The sequence below is a fragment of the Camellia sinensis genome, chromosome 4 (assembly GCF_055761805.1).
Source record: "Camellia sinensis isolate YWXY chromosome 4, ASM5576180v1, whole genome shotgun sequence".
Lineage (NCBI taxonomy): Eukaryota > Viridiplantae > Streptophyta > Magnoliopsida > Ericales > Theaceae > Camellia > Camellia sinensis.
In genome coordinates this window covers 26,041,954-26,060,899 of record NC_138964.1, presented here as the reverse complement: position 1 = coordinate 26,060,899, position 18,946 = coordinate 26,041,954, and the positions used below count along the sequence as shown (strand labels likewise).

General features: G+C 39.6%; 1 long non-coding RNA gene across 1 annotated transcript in view; it reads right to left on the bottom strand.

Moving 5' to 3' along the window:
• The window catches only part of LOC145823281 (uncharacterized), a 34,936-nt gene extending 18,995 nt beyond the window's left edge, over positions 1 to 15,941 (bottom strand). Inside the window, exons 1-2 of the long non-coding RNA XR_014365566.1 lie at positions 15,715 to 15,941; positions 13,987 to 14,083 (exon numbers count right to left, since the gene is read on the bottom strand). This is a non-coding gene — a long non-coding RNA (uncharacterized LOC145823281). The remainder of the gene's footprint in view (positions 1 to 13,986; positions 14,084 to 15,714) is intronic.
• Between the last annotated feature and the right edge of the window lie 3,005 nt (positions 15,942 to 18,946).

The following is an 18,946-nucleotide window of genomic DNA, read 5'->3' as shown; positions in this document are numbered from 1 at the left end:
CAGCAGCCGGGGCACAGATATGTTAGAGCTCATGACGTACCTCCGGTATGTGCCACATTTTCAGTTTTCCCATCTCTATCTGATATATGTTCCTTCTAGACATCAATCATTCCTAATGCATTTGCAGGCACCTCCAGGATACACCGAGGACTTGCTCGAGCTAGTAGCCGCATTCGAGGGCATGATTTTGAGGAGGGAGGCCCTGCTCAGTTTCTACGGCATTCTGGTAATTTCTTCAGTTTTCACACATTCCAATTATCAAATTTCTTCTGACATACTAGAACTGACATTTCAAACAAAGACTTCCTCACATTGTACTGATACACTACACTGATACACTGCATCTGGAACACTGCATGTCCATACTGCATTTCCACACTGTACTCACACATTGCATCTGACTCCTACATACGCTCATTCTACACATCATACTTGCATCTGATACACATACTGTGGCTGACATATGATTACTGCCTTTTCAGGTCCCACTCATACCGACGGATCCAACGGTAGTTGCAGGACCATCAGCGTCCCCTCTAGCGGCCAGGAGGAGAGAGAGAGGGGCTCCGGCACGCAGCCGAAGCAGAGCCAGGGGCACCCGAGATGAGAGTGGCCCTTCAGAGCCCATTCTGAACGATGACGAGGCTGAGACCAGCGAGGCCGAGGAGGCAACGAGTCAGCACGCTGAGTCATCCGAGAACGAAGATGATGACGCTGGCTTGGGTTCTGCTAGTGGAGACGATGCTGAGTCAGGCCCTGAAGTAGAGAGTGGCGACGACTCTGTTCTGATTCAGAGGGAGGTGCAGACAGCGGCGCTGATGGAGACAGCTCTGAGTTTGTGCCCAGGAAGAGGACAAAGAGGGCCTCTTGAGACTAAGATAGCTGGCACTGATTTTCTATATATTTTGCTTAGCTTCTTTTTGCTAGTAGTGTTAGCACTTTGTATAGTTTCAGATAGGTTTTATTTGCTTTAAAAACTTGTACTCTTTTGTAAAAAGTAACCATGATTGGAATGAAAATAGCTTTTTGATAAATAAAAAAAAAGTGTTGTATTTTGCATTCTGAGCACCGCATTGCATAATGTAACCATGAACATGAACATTGTATTGGCATAACCTTCTTGATCAGGTAATGAACCGACTAACAACAAAACAAGGAAAACAATAAACAACTCGATAAATAATCAAACAATATACAGCTTGATAAATAACCCACAATAAACAACAACTCGATAAACAAAACAAATACAACTCGATAAGCAAAACAAGACAAATACAACTCGATAAACAAATTGAAGCAAAACTGCTCAACAAAACTAGCTAAAACAAGACCACAACATGTACCAAGAGCAGAACAAAACACAAGTTCTCAGCACTTTCAACACATAGGGAGACCACAGAACAGACAAAAGGCCACTGGCCATGAGCAGAGGTTGTCGGCCACCAATGGTGGCTGTCGGCCATCACCACTAGCTGGTCCTCCATCAGTGTGAGAGACCTCCAGATTGTTTCCATCTGTCTTCCACTCAGTGCCTTATCTTCTACAAAAGCTGGGACTTCGTAGTTTCTTCATTCCAGCTCTGTTTTTGCCACAAATGGAATCATTCTTTGCCCAAAAACTCTCAAATTGGATTGCAACTTTGGATGGCTCGAAAAAAGTGAATTTTTGGGGTTTCGAGATAAATGCACTATTCTCGTTAAGTCGTTCTCCGTTGTGTTTTCTGTTCCTCCATGCCGTAGCTAGATGTTGGAACCCGATCACACATGTTTTTAGCTTTAGGGGGCAAGAGAAATGCTCTACAATCGAAGAATTCCAAGTTTTGATGGAATGCCAGCGTGACGAGAAAATCTTGCTCCAGCCCCGTTTTGGTCACATCCAAGCTTTGGGACGGATGTGCGGGCTCACTTTGCATGAGGCTCGATCCTTGGTTTGCAATAGGGAGTTAGATATCCCCAGATAATTCATCGATTTTCTGATGCCGGAAACTGAGGCGACCGTCTTTGGCGTGGTTTTCGACAACACGCCCTTTGTTTGTGCATGCTAGCACATTTCTTTCTTACCACCAGCTTTAAAGGGTCTAGCATTCGACTCATCGAAGTGGCTGAAGGTTTGAAAGAGGGCAAGAGTTGTATTGGCTTAGTGCTGGCCGAGACCATGATAGGCTTAGACGCCTTCCATCAGCGAGAGACAAACAAATTTACAGAGAGTCCACTACTTTTGTAGGTAATGTTTCCCACCCTATCTCATATGTATTTCTCACATCTCTCGACACTTAAGCTTTGTTTTTCTCTCAAATCCCTTTTCTCACTTTTTCTCTCAACGCACATCTCTCTATTTTTTAATCTCTCTTTTCTTTCATCCCTCCCCAGGTGTGGCTCATGGACAGGTTGAAAGTAATGGACTATTGTCCTGCATACTCAGCCAGAGAATACTTCTTTCATCAACAGCTAGTTGATTTCCCGAATGAGGGATGGTTGGGCCAGTGTATGTGCAATAGGTTTGCTGTTGACATTGCTTGGTGTTGCCCCTAGTTTGATCTACCCGAGATAAGCTACAACATGACTCGGCAACCTGACATTTAGCTGATTGGCCTTACACACTATGTATTCTACTTTCCATTCAGGTTTAGGCGTTAGTTTGGACACGACCAGATTTGCCCGGAGGAGGGGGCAAAATACCCGGCTTCGTACTTTATCTGAGGCTCTCAACTGGCTAGATACCCTACTGCTTGGAGGACAAGAGAGCTTCTGGCTCCTGCCCCTAGTTTCAACTGCGCACTTTCCGGCGAGTGCTTAACCTGGCTTGAAGATAAGGCGCAAACCGGGCCTACTTTAGCATCTGAAGCTTCTACGAGCTCAAAAAGGGGATGTAGGAACACTTGACTCATCTATGCCCCAAGTTTATTTGCTTTGATCTTTACTTTTCAAGTTTTCCTTTTGAATGTAATAAAAGAAACTTTGATTTGTATCGAGAGTTGGAGAACTCTGTATTGAAATCAATGAATTGAAGTTGTGGACACTGAAAGTTTCCTTTTGGTCCAAAAATTGTCTAAGTTGTAAAAAGATTATTTTGAACGAGATCAGCTTTTATTAAAACTTTTCAAAATCATTTTCGATAAGGATCACAACGTGACACACATGGAATCTATTCTCGAGAAGTACAACCCTGAATCCAGAAACAATGGAAAATTGCCCCATGTTTGAACGGCGTTGCTCAGCACTATAACCAGTTCTCATAGTGAAGATCACATCCTAACTCTCAAATGATAGATAAAGATGACCTGATCAACATATGGACACAGTTGATTTGGAGGTGTTTATGGCTGAACTTCGGAATGAAGTTGCCTATTTATCCCGAAGATGGGAATCAAGCCTTATGTAGTTTGGTTCAGGTTCACTCGGGTTTTAACGCTCTCCTTTTACGTTCTAACTTTTGCCAAGGCCGCTCTTTCTGGGTTTTTAACCTTGCAAGCTCAATTTTTCCTTTTTCCAATTTTTTGTGCTCTAGCTTTTGCCTAGGTCGCCCTTCTAGGTTTTCTGCCTAGTGAGCCTTTCAAGGATAGTATTTTTTCAACTTGTCCATGTTGATCAGCTAGGAAAATTCTAGGCCATCCAGGTCCATAAGGATGACAGCTCCATAAGGATGACAGCTCCACTTGACCAGATTGATTTGATGATGTAAGGACCAGTCCAATTGGGTCTGAACTTGCCCTTAGGGTCGTGGATGGGAGCTCGATTGTCTTTGAGCACCAAATCCCCTTCTTTTAGATTCCTGGACTTAACCTTCTTGTTGAAAGCTCTGGCAATCCTGCGTTGATAACCCTGAACATTGTACCGTGCTTTCAGCCTCCTCTCATCAAACAACATTAGTTCTTTGAACCTACTGGGCTGCCAATCTGCTTCTGCTATCTGGCACTCGGCCATAACCCGTAATGACGAAACTTCTATTTCGATCGGCAGAACAGCCTCCATCCCATAAACCAGAGAATACGGAGTTGCCCTAGTAGATGTCCGAATTGAAATCCGGTAGCCCTAGAGTGCAAATGGTAATTTGTCTGGCCAGTCCCTATAAGTTTCAACCATTTTCTGTAAAATGTGCTTGATGTTCTTGTTGGCGGCCTCAATAGCTCTGTTGGTTTGCGACCAGCATGTGGATGACTTATGAAAAGCCACGTTGTATTTCTCTAACAAGTTGATCACTTCTCTCTTGAAATGGGAGCCATTTTCTGAAATAATCTCATTTGGGACCCTATAACGACAAATGATGTTATTCCTAATGAACTTGGCTACATGCGACGCTTTCAGTACCGCATAGGATTGGGCTTCCACCCACTTTGTAAAATAGTCCATTGCCACCAGGATATACTCATGGCCATTCGACCCTTTCGACGTAATTGCCCCAATAACATCAATTCCCCAGATTGAAAAAGGCCATGGAGAAGTCATGTTGTATAGCTTCGACGGCGGGATATTCATGCGGTTTACATGGATTTGGCATTTGTGGCATCGCCGAACAAAACCGATACAATCTTCCTCTATGGTTGACTAGTAATAACTTTACCTGAGAATCTTCCGGGCTAGCATTACTCTGCTCATGTGTGTTCCACACTCTCCTCCATGGATGGCCTTCATTAGGCACTTTGACTCCTCTACATCGACGCACAGCTTGTGCATCCCCAGGTGACCTTCTTTGTACAACTTCTCTCTGTAGATGATAAATTGAACGGTGATCTGCCGTATTGCTCTCTTATCTTTAGCATTTGCTTATGGTGAATAAACCTCATTTTCTAAGAAGTTCTAGATATCGTAATACTAGGGGTTCTGATCTTGTACTTCATTTATTACGATGATAGTCTCGTAGGCTGGCGTATATCTCTGTTCAATGATGATCGGACGCATCCGGACTCCTAATGGGATGTCTATCATTGATGATAGAGTTGCTAAAGAATCAGCGAACCTGTTGTTCTCTCTTAGAAGATGGGTGAAGGTTAGCTTCTCAAACCGAGGAATTAGAACGTCCAGGATTTGGTGATAGATCTTCATTCTTTCTTCTTTGACCTTCTAGTCTCCTTTTGCTTGAGACACAACCAGGTTCGAGTCCCCGATGACGTCCAACCTTTTTGCCCTTAGTTCCAGGGTGACTTCAAAACCAGCGATACACACCTCGTATTCTGCTCCATTGTTGGATACTTTAAATCGGAGTTTCAAGGCTAAAGGTATGTGGGAATCGTCGGGTGCTATCAGTAACACCCCTATCCCATACCCGTATTGATTAGACGCTCTGTCGAAGTACATTGTCCAAATCTCTTCTTCAACTTGCAGAATAGCTTCATTTGGGAATAGGTATTCTACCTCTTCATCCCCTTCCACTGGGTGATTTGCTAGGAACTCTGCTACTGCTCTCCCCTTGACAGACTTGCGAATCACATATTTTAAATCAAATTCGGAGAAAAGAAGCAACCAACGGGCTAGCCTACCCATAAGTGCTGGTTTCTCGAAGAGATATTTAATGAGATCTAATCTCAAAACCAGAATTACAGAGTGAGCTAACAAGTAGTGCCTCAACTTCCTGGTGGCCCATACCAAGGTTAAGCAAGCCTTCTCCAAAGGGGTGTAACTGGTTTCATAATCCAGTATTTTCTTGCTCAAGTAGTAAATGACTTTCTCCACTCTGTCCTCAGATTCCTGAGCAAGCATGCATCCAATCGTTGTGTCCGTTACTGATAGATACAGAATCAATGGCTTTTCTTGCTCTGGCGGCGACAACACAGGCAGATTCTGTAGATACTGCTTAATCTGCTCGAAGGCAAATTGGCATCGGTCATCTCATTAGAATTTTTTTCCTTTCTTCAGGAGACCAAATAGTGGTTCACAAGTCAAGGTTAACTTTGCAATAAACCATCTTATGAATTGCACTTTACCCAGAAAGCCTCGCACCTCTTTTTTAGTCCTTGGTGGTGGCATTTCTAAGATGGCCTTGATTTTGGAAGGATCAACCTCGATGCCCCTTTGTGTAATCAAGAATCCCAACATTTTCCCTGCTGTTACGCCAAAGGTACACTTTTGTGGATTCAACCTCAATCTGTACTCTCTGATCCGTTGAAAGAATTTCTCTAAGGCGGTGTAGTGGCCCTCTCTTTCCTTGGACTTGACAATCATGTCGTCCACGTACACCTCAACCTCTTTATGGATCATGTCATGCAGAATTATGGTTGTAGCCCGTTAATAGGTAGCCCCCACATTCTTCAATCCAAACGACATCACCTTGTAGCAGTAGGTTCCCCACGGCGTGGTGAAGGCAGTTTTCTCTCTATTTTCGGGTGCCATCAAAATCTGGTTATACCCGAAGAATCCATCCACCAAGGAAAGCAGTGCATGGCCTGCGATGAAGTCCACCAATTCATCGATGTGCGGTAGAGGAAAGTCGTCCTTCGGATTGGCTTTGTTTAGATCTCTGAAATCCACACACACCCGAATTCTGCTGTCTTTCTTTGGCATTGGAACAATGTTGGCCAACCAAATTGGGTACTCAGATACTAGCAAAAGCCTAGCGTCTATCTGCTTGGTGACCTCTTTCTTAATCTTCAAAGCCCAATCGGGGCGTATTCTGCGAAGCTTCTACTTGATAGGTCGGGCCTCAGGGTTAAGAGGGATTCGATGATGCATAATCTCAGGATCGATTCCAGGCATGTCTTCGTAGGACCACGTGAAAACAACTTTGAAATCTTTTAATAAAGCGACTAAGTGCTCGCATTCCTCCGAAGACAACGTGGACCCGATCTGGACCAGACGCGGATCCTTCTCAGTACCCACATTAATTACAATGATTTCATCAACAAGGGGTTTTACAAACCTCTCCTTCTCTCGATCAATCAAATGTTTCAAAACCAGAGGAATTCCTTCCTCATCGTTTTCACCAAAATTTTGAAAATCATGATCAATATAATAAACAAGAGGCACAGAAAAGTACTTAGAATCTGTCGTAGCATTCTAATTCAAAAGATCCATCCTATCCAATTCCTCGATTACAACGGACTCGAAAGAAAAGAAAAAAGACGACCTGTACAAAACAACGGCATTCGGGTTATCAACCCCAGGAATATCAGAACTTAGACTCAGAAGAACTAGAATTTGATTTCGACTCCACAGACTCTGTGGAATCAGATTCTGGCTCACTACCTGATTCAGAACTGCTAGACAAAAAGCCCTTCTCTAGTTGCCAAACGAGAGAGGGTGCGTTAGATGCATCCAGAATACCATAGGAAGGGTCCACACCTGATTGGTCTCCGATCATGGAAACGGTTAGGTCATCCCCCAAGCTCTCTAGATTGATCGGAGGATCCGAAAGGAGACATACCAGTGCTGCTCCTATCTCAAGTTCACTGTTGTTGGACTCACCCTCTGTACTCTGTTAAGTCTCAGGAGTTAATCCAGTCTGTTCCTCTGTGGCTTCGCCCTCTTGTGGCTGTAAGTCGAAGAAAATGTCGAAGCCACGTAGGCGCTGCCTCTCGGAGTTCAACCATGGCTCAGGAAAGCTGCAAAATGGGAAGTCTTCTCCCTCCCGGATAAAGCGATCGTTCAAAGTTCCCTAAATTGGCCTATGCACAAGTTCATAATGCTTCCCAGTTTGTTTAGCTTTGGCTCTTCCTACCATTTCCTTCCCTTTCCGAACCCAGTCCTCTTTGGTAGGCAAGTGGCCAAAGCCAAAGGTATGTGGGTTATGTGGCACATCAGCCAGTGCAGTAACGCCCTTCTGACCGCTCTTTCCTAATCCCATCCCGGGTATATGCCGACTGCTCTTTCCTAATCCCATCCTGGGTATATGTTGTAGCTTGTTCATGAGATACACTGATTGAGCACTGATATATATTCCCTCATCGATAGCCAAGATATTTTGCACCACCCGGGCCTCAGCCAAGGTTAGTCCAGACAGGAGAACATCCTCCTCGCTGTGCACAATCTCCAACACAGGTGTAGTGACCTTCGGCGGAGGATATATGGATGAATTTTCGAAAACAATGGCCACCTCTTCCCATGGGATACTTTAGCATTTGATGCAAAGTGGAAGAAACAACTTTTACTTCGTGCGGCTAGGGTCGCCCAAGTAATAAGTTAAAAGTAGCCGGAACATCTAGGACGTAAAACTCAATATCCTGTTGAGTCAGGCCAACCTGTACTCTAACTTGTACTGTTCCCATCACTTCTCTACTCGTATTGTCGTAAGCCCCGAATCACTTAGGCCGTAGGTACAAAATTCGCTGGCTTCAAGCCAATAGCATAGGCTGTGGGAGAGGAACAAACATTGATTGCGGACCCAGTGTCAACCAATCCAACTGGCACCCACATCTCTTTACACTCAACTGAGATATGTAAGGGTTTGTTATGCGCAGAGCCATCGGGCGGCAATTCTTTATCTGAGAAGGTCAAAGTCGGTGAAGCACCTCCTGGGAAGACGAGTCCAACTAGCTGTTCTAGGGTTGTGTCGATAGACAACTTGGCCTTATCCATTGCTGACAGGATAGCTTGCCTGTGTACTCGCAAGGCCATGAGCAAACCCCAGATGGATATGTCAGCTTGGATCTTCTTTAGCTGCTTCAGTACAGCTTTTTCCTCCAATTGCCTGTCCTTCTGTTTTTCAGCTTCCTTATCCTTTCTGGATGCTTCAGGTTGGTCCAGGTGTGGAGGTTTGAAATACCGCCCACTTCTAGTCATATGATCCACCTCCTCAGAATACCAAGTATTGTCTGGCAGACCTTGGCCCCAATTTGTGGACAAGATACAGATCATCATCTTTCCACCATACTCCTCCAACAACTGACAAGCAATTGTCCGCTTTCGTTGTAATCACTCTTGCATCGTAGTCATCCCCCACAGGGTGTTTGGCTTTTTCATCTTTCTGACTATTCTCATCACTTTCCTATTCGAATCGCTTCAGTGCGGCTTTTTGTTCTATATCAACAACGCTAACAATGCTCGATTCCTGAGCTAAATTCTTGATACCGGTGCTCTCCGGCAACTTCCCCTTGTCCTCAGCCATTCTGACCTTCGTAACAATTCTTATTTTTTGCTCTTCCAGCTTTGGTTGAAATCCTTCATCCACATCAGGTTCATCACTTAGCCACCCAGAATTGTTCACAGACCCATCCAGATTAAACCAGTCAATGTGTACATCTCCCAAATCTTGCTCATCGAAGAACTGCAGATTGTTGATATCTTTCTCGAGGTCGGCTAAGTCATCCAATACCTGGTTTGGTCCATCCTCTCAGACCACTGACCTCTATTCCCGTTGGCAACTCCATCTCTGGTTTGGCCTGATTGGTCGGCACAATGTAACAATATGGGTTGTACTCCTCCTCAAATAAGTCCACGGAACCCTCGGGCACTGAACTAACACTCCCCTTCTCCACCAAGGCTACCCTGCCTTCATCTACCACGGTCACCACCACAGGTTTGGGTTGGGATGTGGACGTGTTCATCATGCACAAATCTGTGCTTTTCGAGATGAACAACGCCGGTTTAGGTAGGTGGACAGGGTGATATATATATTGGAGTCGTGAGGGACGGCCAGTGTTTGTAAGTTTACACCACTAAACATAACCACAAACTCAACCATAAGGGTAACCACCCAATTTAAGATTAATATCGTTCCCACCCTAATTAACATAAAACCAATTGTCACATTCCTAATCATGTCTCTCACATAGAGATATATAGCCCATGACGCAACACCGCACACTATCTGACACAACTCAAGCATACATACATATATATATATATATATACAAACATCCACGCATAACATATATTTCACTTACAATTACATTCTCATCCATTCTCTACATTTAGACAATTGGTCCAAGAAGTAGTTGTTCATTTATCTCTAGTAAGTTACATAAACTCACCTAGGCACTAAGGCTACAAAAAGAGAACACATGCATCTCATTAATGGCATTCTAAGCATAAAGCCAACCTTAAAACACAAAGCTACTATCAAGGCATAAAGCCATTCTAATCCCCCAAGCATTCGCCATTCCCACCCAAAATCACCAACTTTACCAAACAAGAATAATCATCTATCTGGCTCATAACCGAGTACTCTAGAATCTTTAGCCTCAAATGGCCACTCCAAGACACACCCAATTCAACACAAGCACCTAAAGTTCGAATCGTTAGGTATGCAGTGCAGGTCTACGCAATTCAACACCTTACACCATTGAACTACAAGGATCTAACTATTAAGTAAACTTTCCACTAGAATTTTACCTTCCCTTCCCTAGGCACTTAGCTAACAAGAGATATTACACACACAAAATCAAAGGGTCAAACCCATCACCTAGACATCTCACTAGGATTTACCTCTTGGCTACAAAGTTAACACATTCCACACATCCAAAACTTCACCTTCTAACTTACACCCAATGATCACTTCTAGACACTTAGTCATTTCTAGGCATCGCATCTCATCACAAAATGATTTGTTTGAAGAACCCATGTGTAGATTAATAATCTAATTAATTTAGGTGCTTGAAATTAGAAGAAATGGCATGAATTGATTTAAGTTTGAATTCTTGCAAGCTAATGGTGTGTTTGGTAACGTTACGTTTTCAGTTTATATTTATAAAAATTTTATAAATTGATTTTTGTTTATTTTTAAAAAAACATAAACTGCAAACACGTTTGGTAATTGACAAAATATTTTAAAAAATTTAAAAATATAAAAAAGAGTGAGAAATGACAAGTGGTGGCAAGTGGCGGCGGAAGACGGTAGTAGAAAGTGGTGACGGTGGGTGGTGGGTAGCTGGTGGTGGTGGGTGGGTGGGTGACGGTGGTGGGTGGTAGCGAGTGGGTGGTGGCGGTGGCGGTGGCGGTGGCGGTGGCGGTGGCAGGTGGGTGGCGGATGGCAGGTGGTGGTGAGTGGTGGCAGGTCGGTGGTAGTGGCGGGTAGGTGGTGGTGGTCGGTGGGTGACAATGGCGGGTGGTGGGTGGTAGCGAGTGGGTGGTGGTGGCGGGTGGTGGGTGGTGGTGGCAGGTGGGTGGCGGTAGGTGGTGGCAGGTGGGTGGTGGAGTGGTGACGGTGGCGGGCGGTGGGTGGTAGCGAGTGGGTGGTGGTGGTGGTGGTGGTGGTGGTGGGGGTAGTGGTAGCGGGGTGATGGGTGGTGGGTAGCGGATGACGGGTAGTGGCGGGTGGTGGTGGTGGTGGGTGGGTGGGTGGGTGACGGTGGTAGGTGGTAGCAAATGGGTGGTGGTGGTGGGTAGTAGGTGGTGGTGGCGGGTGGGTGGGTGGTAAGTGGCTAGTGGCTAGTAGTGGTGGGTGGCAGGTGGTGAATGGTGATGGCAGGTGGGTGGTGAGTGGTGGTGGCAAGTAGGTGACAGGTGGTGGTGTCGGGCGGTGGATGGTAGTGGCGGGTGGCGGCGGGTGGATGGCAGATGGGTGGTGGGTGGTGGTTGTGGTGGTGGTGGCAATGGGTGGGTGGTGGTGGCAGGTGGGTGGTGAGTGGTGGTAGCAGGTGGTGGTGGTGGTGGTGGTGGTGGTGGGGGGGTGGGGGGTGGGTGGTGGTGGCGGAAGACGATGGTGAAAATGGTGGCGGGTGGTGACTAGTATTGGGTGGTAAAAAAAAAAAAACTGAAAACTCAAAACGGAAACACATTTTTTGTATTTTAATTTTTTGGCCAAATTTATAAACTGAGACCATTGATTTATAAATCAAAAATTTTATCAAACAAGTTTTTATTTGAGTTTTTAAAATTTTTGTAAATATAAACAGAAAACTGAAAACGTAAGTGTTACCAAACGGCACCTAAGTATTTGTTAAAATGTATAGAAGAGAAATTCTCGTTGATCACTACAAGAAATGTCACATTTAGCAACTAAAAAATTGGTCGCTAAAAGCATTATTTTAGTCACCAAAACCTTTTGTCGACTAAAAACATTTAGTCACCATGTTTGCGACCAACACTTCGACATCAAAAGTACTTTTAATGTTTGCTAACTAAAATATTTTTAATAGCCAAAAGTAAAACATTTGGCGACTACATTAGTCGCCATATATTTTAAATTTAGTATTCATATATTTTTTTTTAAAGTAGAATAATTTTTTATTTAAACTTTTAACGACTAAATATTTATAAGCAAAAGTCAAAACTTAAACCTTTAGCGACTAAAACTTTAGTAGGCAAAAATCAAAATTTAAACCTTTGGCGACTAAAAGTTTAATAGGCAAATGTCAAATTGAACCTTTGGCGACTAAAGTTTAGTCACCCAATAGTCCCATTTATATTTATATCTATATATATATATCTATTCAATTCAAAACTATTCAGAAAAATACTTTCCCACAAGTTGTAATCTACTCATATAAATATAATAATATATCTATAATTCTCAACCATTCAAAATATATTTATCAACAACTTGTTTCATGTAATACATGTTTTCATTCTATTCTCAATCATCTCAAATATTTAACTAAATTCCAAATAAAACAAAATTTTAACCAAACATAGTATAATGCAGTCCAACCATACAACTGAATCCAAAGAAATGATATCCACAAAGACAAATTCGAAGTAACTCTATATCCAAAGCTAATGGTACATGTTTTATTTATATTCTAATTGTGACAAAAAGAAGTAGGAAATAAACCAAAATCTTACATATTGTTACTCTCACTAAACTAGGCATACTTTACATATCACAAGATAATGTGAGGGGAAAAAATGATAAACATGTAGGCATGCTAATAACGGAGATTCTTATAGATGCTAATTAATTTTGACTTCCATTTATACTTTTTCAAGCAGAAATAAATTACATGATAACAATCAATAAATTGTCTACAGCTGAAAAAGCCATCTATCCAAATATGAAGGCCACCAGCAAGGTCACCCCACACTTGTAGTTAGAGTCCTATGAGGGGCCTGTCTTTCCCTAACACCTAAGTTAACATATGTATGAAGTTCTTATAAGTACCAATATATATATATATATATATATATATATGTATGTATATATCCATGGCCAACACTCAGGAAAAAGAAAAAAGAAAAAAAAAATTGTCTATTGCCAATGTCGGGAGTCTGATAATTTTGTCATATCATTAGAATACAGTAGGCATATAAGCCTCTAACTCCAAAATTGTCTATATAGCCAATGTCGAGGCTTTGATGATCTTGTCATATAATTAGAATACATTAAGCATATAAACATCTAACTCAATTTGAGCATTCACAATCATTACATAGATAAGTATTCCAGCAAAACTATTGAATGAATAAAGAAACAAATATAATTCAGTCCATGTTTTACATATATACATATACATCCTTTAATAAATAATAAAAGATAAACGTGTGTATCAACATATATAACACCATCACATGCTCGTTATGTTCGTGTCATGCTTATTTAAAGCTGGCTAGATAAACAAACGTATTTCTTGTCAATAAGTAGGAAAGAAATTGTCAAATGGAAGCTCAATTCAATTTGTTAAACACAAGGTAACAACACAAACATGGTTTCAAATTTCTAACAAGCAAAATGTTCAAAGTATGGTCTTTTCTCAACCAAGTGAAACAAAAAAAAGAAAGTAATCCAAAACTTAAAGCAGCAAATGTTTTGTCCAAATACGTATAAAATTGAATGTTATTATTCTTCTTTTCAATACCTTATGGTCCTTATAGTTTATATTTAATTCAACATTCAGAATCAAACTAAGAAGTAACACTCTCAAAAATAATTACCATCTACTGAAAACTTAATATGCTGTCAACTTATTGCTACTTGTTCTATGATGAAGATGATCAAATCAATAAAGGTTCCTATCTGACTTATGCTGAATATAGTCTAGTCATAGTTATGTCGCAAGAAGTTCATTGATGTCCTTTCATTGCTACTCAAAGAATAAAAGCTGGGTAAATGAGAGATTGCAAACAATTTCCAGACACAGAGAGAGAGAGAGAGAGAGAGAGAGAGAGAGGAAAAAGTTACCTGCAGTTATGAAGAGTGCTCTGCAGTTGCTGATGGAATTGTTGCTGCTGGAGCTGGAACTGGAACTGCCAAGCTGGTTTGTACAAGAAAATGTTTCCTACCAAAAATGAAATATCATTTCCTTAGCTAATTTAATAAATATACTCACATTATACTAGAGTTTTCGATAATGTTTTATGATCAACAGAGGCCAATGGACTATAAGATTGAGCCACATCATAATCAACACAAGATTTCACCCATTTAGCTAAAATTGAATCAGAAACAACATCCAAATACAGAAGCTAAAAATGAAATATAGATATACTCAATCTCCTCCACCACAACCCTAGCCACATCCACATCCACATCCACATCCACATCAGTTACAAGCAAACCCATCAGTTACCACACTTCAATTAATATATGAAAAAAAAAAAACACATCCCACAGAAAATGAAGGGAATTTAAACTCAAATTCTCATTAAAATGGCAGAAAATGCAAAACCCATCAAGAAATGGACTCAAAATTCACATAAATGTAAGAGAAATAGCAAAACAAGTATGGATTAGAAACCCATGAAATGTCTATGCATATACAGGCAAGGGAAGGGGCTGCTGCCTACATTCATCCACCAAAGTCAAAAAAATTCTCCTCAGACATATTGCCAACTTAAATCTGAACATGAAATTCGATGTGTCCTGATCTCCTCTAAGTTCCAATAGAAAAGGCACCAACATCGTGAAAAAGTTGTATAACTAATAGCTGGGAGAGGGAGAGAGAGAGAGAGAGCAACTTGCACCAGTGTAAAATATCATTATTAGCCTGCAATAATCTTAAACTTTTTCGTTGGACCTTACTTCGAACCAAGCCCATCACATGGGTCAACTGCCATGCCTATCATGCTTCTGTAATATAAGTCATATAGCACTCCAATCTAGAGAATTTTTTTATGTTTTAGATTTTTATAAGAAAAGGTTTAGATTATGGATCGAACAGCTAGGTATATCCACATATAGGTTTGCCGAGAGAGAGGAATTATATGTCGGTGAACTGTTTGCTAACATTAGTAATGTGTTATAAAATGGAATTTCAATAAATGAAAAAATGAAACTGACATTATGTATGCGTGCATAATAAAAGTAGAAAAAAATCAATGAATTTAACAAATTATGAAACTTGAGGCTTTAAATGACAGAGCATTATAGTTGTTGGCAGCCTCAAATTCTAAGGATTGACACTCAAATAGATATGGCAAGTCCTACAATAAAAATCCATTATACATCATTCTCCATCCGAACTGGAGGGCTCTTTGGATTTCTGAGCATATTCCAGACAAGCAAGAAATTACTATTAGTTTCGTTCTAATTAAAAACCAAACAATTGATTCAAAATGCAAGCTATTGATAAGAAACAGTCTACCCAATTGTGAGGCGACATTAAGTAGAAAAGACAGACCCTATTAAGAAACAGTCAGCACCAAAGTTGCAAGGTGTTTTAGCTCTTTGCTTTAAGGGTTTTGAAGAAAAAATAGCATTTTAACAAAAAAATGAGATTTTGGTCATGAAGAGTAGCAAGGAATTATGAAATGTAACTCGCGCTGGTCATATTCTTTTAAAAAATAATAATAATAAAGCCCTAATCATGTTTCTAAAGTAATAAATATAGAGAATCCCCAACTCAACAAATAGTCATAATTTCTTTTTTGGCAAAAAAAAAAAAAACTCTGTTAGAGTGTGGAGAGATACCTTTCACGTCCACACCAAAGATAGATCTGTGTTGGAACCAAGCTTGGAGCAATGAGAATGGATGCTCTCTGGAATATGAGCCCCAACCCTAACTCTAACCACCGATACCCTGTAATGCTAAGTACTGGACTGCTCAGATATGGGATCTATTGATTTGAGGATTCAAGAAACTACTGTGTGTGAGAAAATCAAGCCTTCAAATGTGGAGGCCTAGAATATGAGTCCCAACCCTATCTAAAGCCACTGATACTTAATGCTGTGTTTGGAAGTTAATAAAAATGGAAAACAATTTCAAATCTCTTTTCTGAAGAAAAAAATTCAAAAATTATAGTTATAATTAGGTAAAAAAATTATTTTTTTATTTTTAGAGTGTAAAAAAATTAAAAAATAAAAATTATTTATATATATATGTTTTTGTCCAATTAATTTTCATTTTATCAAAACAATTTCAAAAAAAAATTAAAAATCAAACCAAACATGACCATTTTTTAATTTATTTTTGTAAAACTCAACATTTATTTTTACTACACTTGCTCTCTAATTTAGTGAGTGTTTGGGTAAAATTTATCCTTTTGACTTTTTTGTTTATTACAAAAAGACGTGCAAAAAAGTAAAGAGGTGAAGTGAGGTGAGGTGATTGAAATAACCAAGTAAGCAGCTTATTTTTGAGGTAACCAAACACCACCTTACTTTCTATTATTCTCTTTCTTCCCACGAGTTCCCAACACAACCTAAAACAACCAGATAAACGAAGTAATAAAAAAAATAGGATCCAACTTCTCTCCAATCCGATCTTGGACTGGAAGGTGCTGTTTGGGCTCGATGGGTCAACTTTGAGCCTATTTTGATAATTCAAATCGTTCAATGTGTAAAGATCATATACTACATCATCCTTGCAAAAAAAATCACGTTGATCGAACATCGATAGGTACTTCATCGGACTTGAATTCAATTTGACCAAGTGGCTATTGATATTCAATCAACGTGATTTTTATAAGGATGAAGTAGTCGACGAGCTCTCCATATTGAACAGTTTGGATCATTGAGATGGGTCCAAAATTGTGCCCACCAAGCCCCAACAGCACCCTCCAGTCCAATCTCAAACTAGAGAAAAGTTGAATCCAAAAAATAAAGGTCATGTTTCATAATTTTTTTTTCTTTCCATATTATTGTTTTAATAACAAAACACAAAAATATTTCTTGTGAATTTTTGTCTTCAAAAAATGGTAACAATTTTCAAAAATTTTAAAATTTATGAAAACATTGAAAAAAATAAGTTTTTTTTTTTTTCATTTCATCTTCTCTTTAACACCTTTGGCACCCCTCTTTCGACAACTGCCCACATGAACCTCTTACTATCAACTACCACCTTTATTGACCATCCAATGACTTAGTCACTATCGAGCACCATCTACGACGTCTCTCCACTACTAGCCACCCACCACCTCAGGCAATCCTAACCCCAGCCAAGGGCAACCTTGACTTTTTAGAGGTAAAATTTTAAAAGTTATACTTTTCAAGGCAGGGTTGAAGCAAAATGCATCAAAATTTAAATTTTTAGGTAATACTTCCTAAAAAATTCTGCATCACAATATGAAATATACAACTTAAATGTGCCTTATATGCATTTTGTGCAAAAGCATACTTGGAATATACGTATGTGTGTGTGTGTGAAGAGCTTGTCTTAGGCTATTTTTAAATTTTGTCTAGTAGATGGTTTAAACTTTAAAATAGTAATAAAACAAAATAAAATAAAAGGAACTCCTCTTGCAACTATGTTCTATAGGAAAAATCAAGTAATTGACAAACAAAAAAAATACACAAAGTTAACATTGAAGTGAAATTAAAATTAAGAATGTCAATTTCAATTTTAATGAGATGAAGTTTAGTAAAATGTATGACGCCTTGAATTGAAAAATACTTACCATTTATATTTATTTGTTTATTTTTACTATTTTAAAATATTTAATATATTTACTAAATGTAAAAGTTCCAAATTTCAAAATGCTTATGACTCGCTTCATGAAAGATAAAAACACCTCACGTTAAGCATTAGGCTTTAAAAAGGAGCCTAAAAGAACCCCATAGATAGGACCCCAATTAAGGCGATGTTTACCACGTCAATATTTTAGTCTAAAAGCAAAAAAGTTACTAAAATAGTTTTTTTTTTTTAAAAAAAAAAAAGTGTATTATACACATCTTTTTTTTTTTTTTTGGTCACATCATCTCTTTACTTTTCTATACATCTTTTTGTAAAAAGTCAAAAAGTGCACTTATATCAATCATCCCAAACAACCCCTATGGGATTGTTTGGCATGATGACTATAAGTGCACTTATTTAGATAGGTGCATTTATTTGGGTCACATCATCTCTCTACTACTTTATGTACATCTTTTTATAAAAAGTCAAAAAGTACACTTATTTAGATTATCTCAAATAACCCCAAGTCAAATATTTCATTTTCTCTCTAATTTTTTTCATGATTTTCCGTAAAACATCAAAAATATTCCCAAACACTCTAGTTTTTCCTCTCTCCACATCTTAGCAAAAAAGCCAAAAAGTTACTTAAAAAACCACATCTTAAACAAGGCCTAAATGTTGATAAAATAAAATTTTTGCTTCATAATTTAGTAAAATTTTGCTTACATTTAGGAAAAAAAATACCAAACAAAATAGAAAAGGGAGAATATCAAACAAAAATTGGTATCAATTGTTGTTGATTTAGCTTTTTCACTAATGGGAAAACAATTACTATAAATTTACAAGGATACTAACAAATATAGTTGTCAAATTGCTATTTGCTGTCCAAACAACCAACGTTGGCTACTGCCTAGGCAAAATGTCATTTTGCTTTGTGCTATGCCAAGCTACAAGGTTGTTCCTAATGTAAAAACATCCAATTGTATAGTAATCGGGCTGGATATATTGATGATAATCTATTTAACCACATAAAGGTGAGACTCTCTGGGACTTGACTGATACCTAACACAGATGCCAACACTAACCCCTAGTCATACTCTAATATAGAGTTGGATTCACATCTTTTACAAAAAAGTCTTTTACTAAGTTTGTTGCTTATAATAATCCAACCCAAATTTCTTAACAAGGTTCTTAGCATATACCTGGACTGACATATGCAAAGATCATGATTAGTTTGTTTCGCTTGCAAACCAATAAAGCAAGACAAATCACCAACCATATTACTCATTTGAATCTCACTTTGCATATATT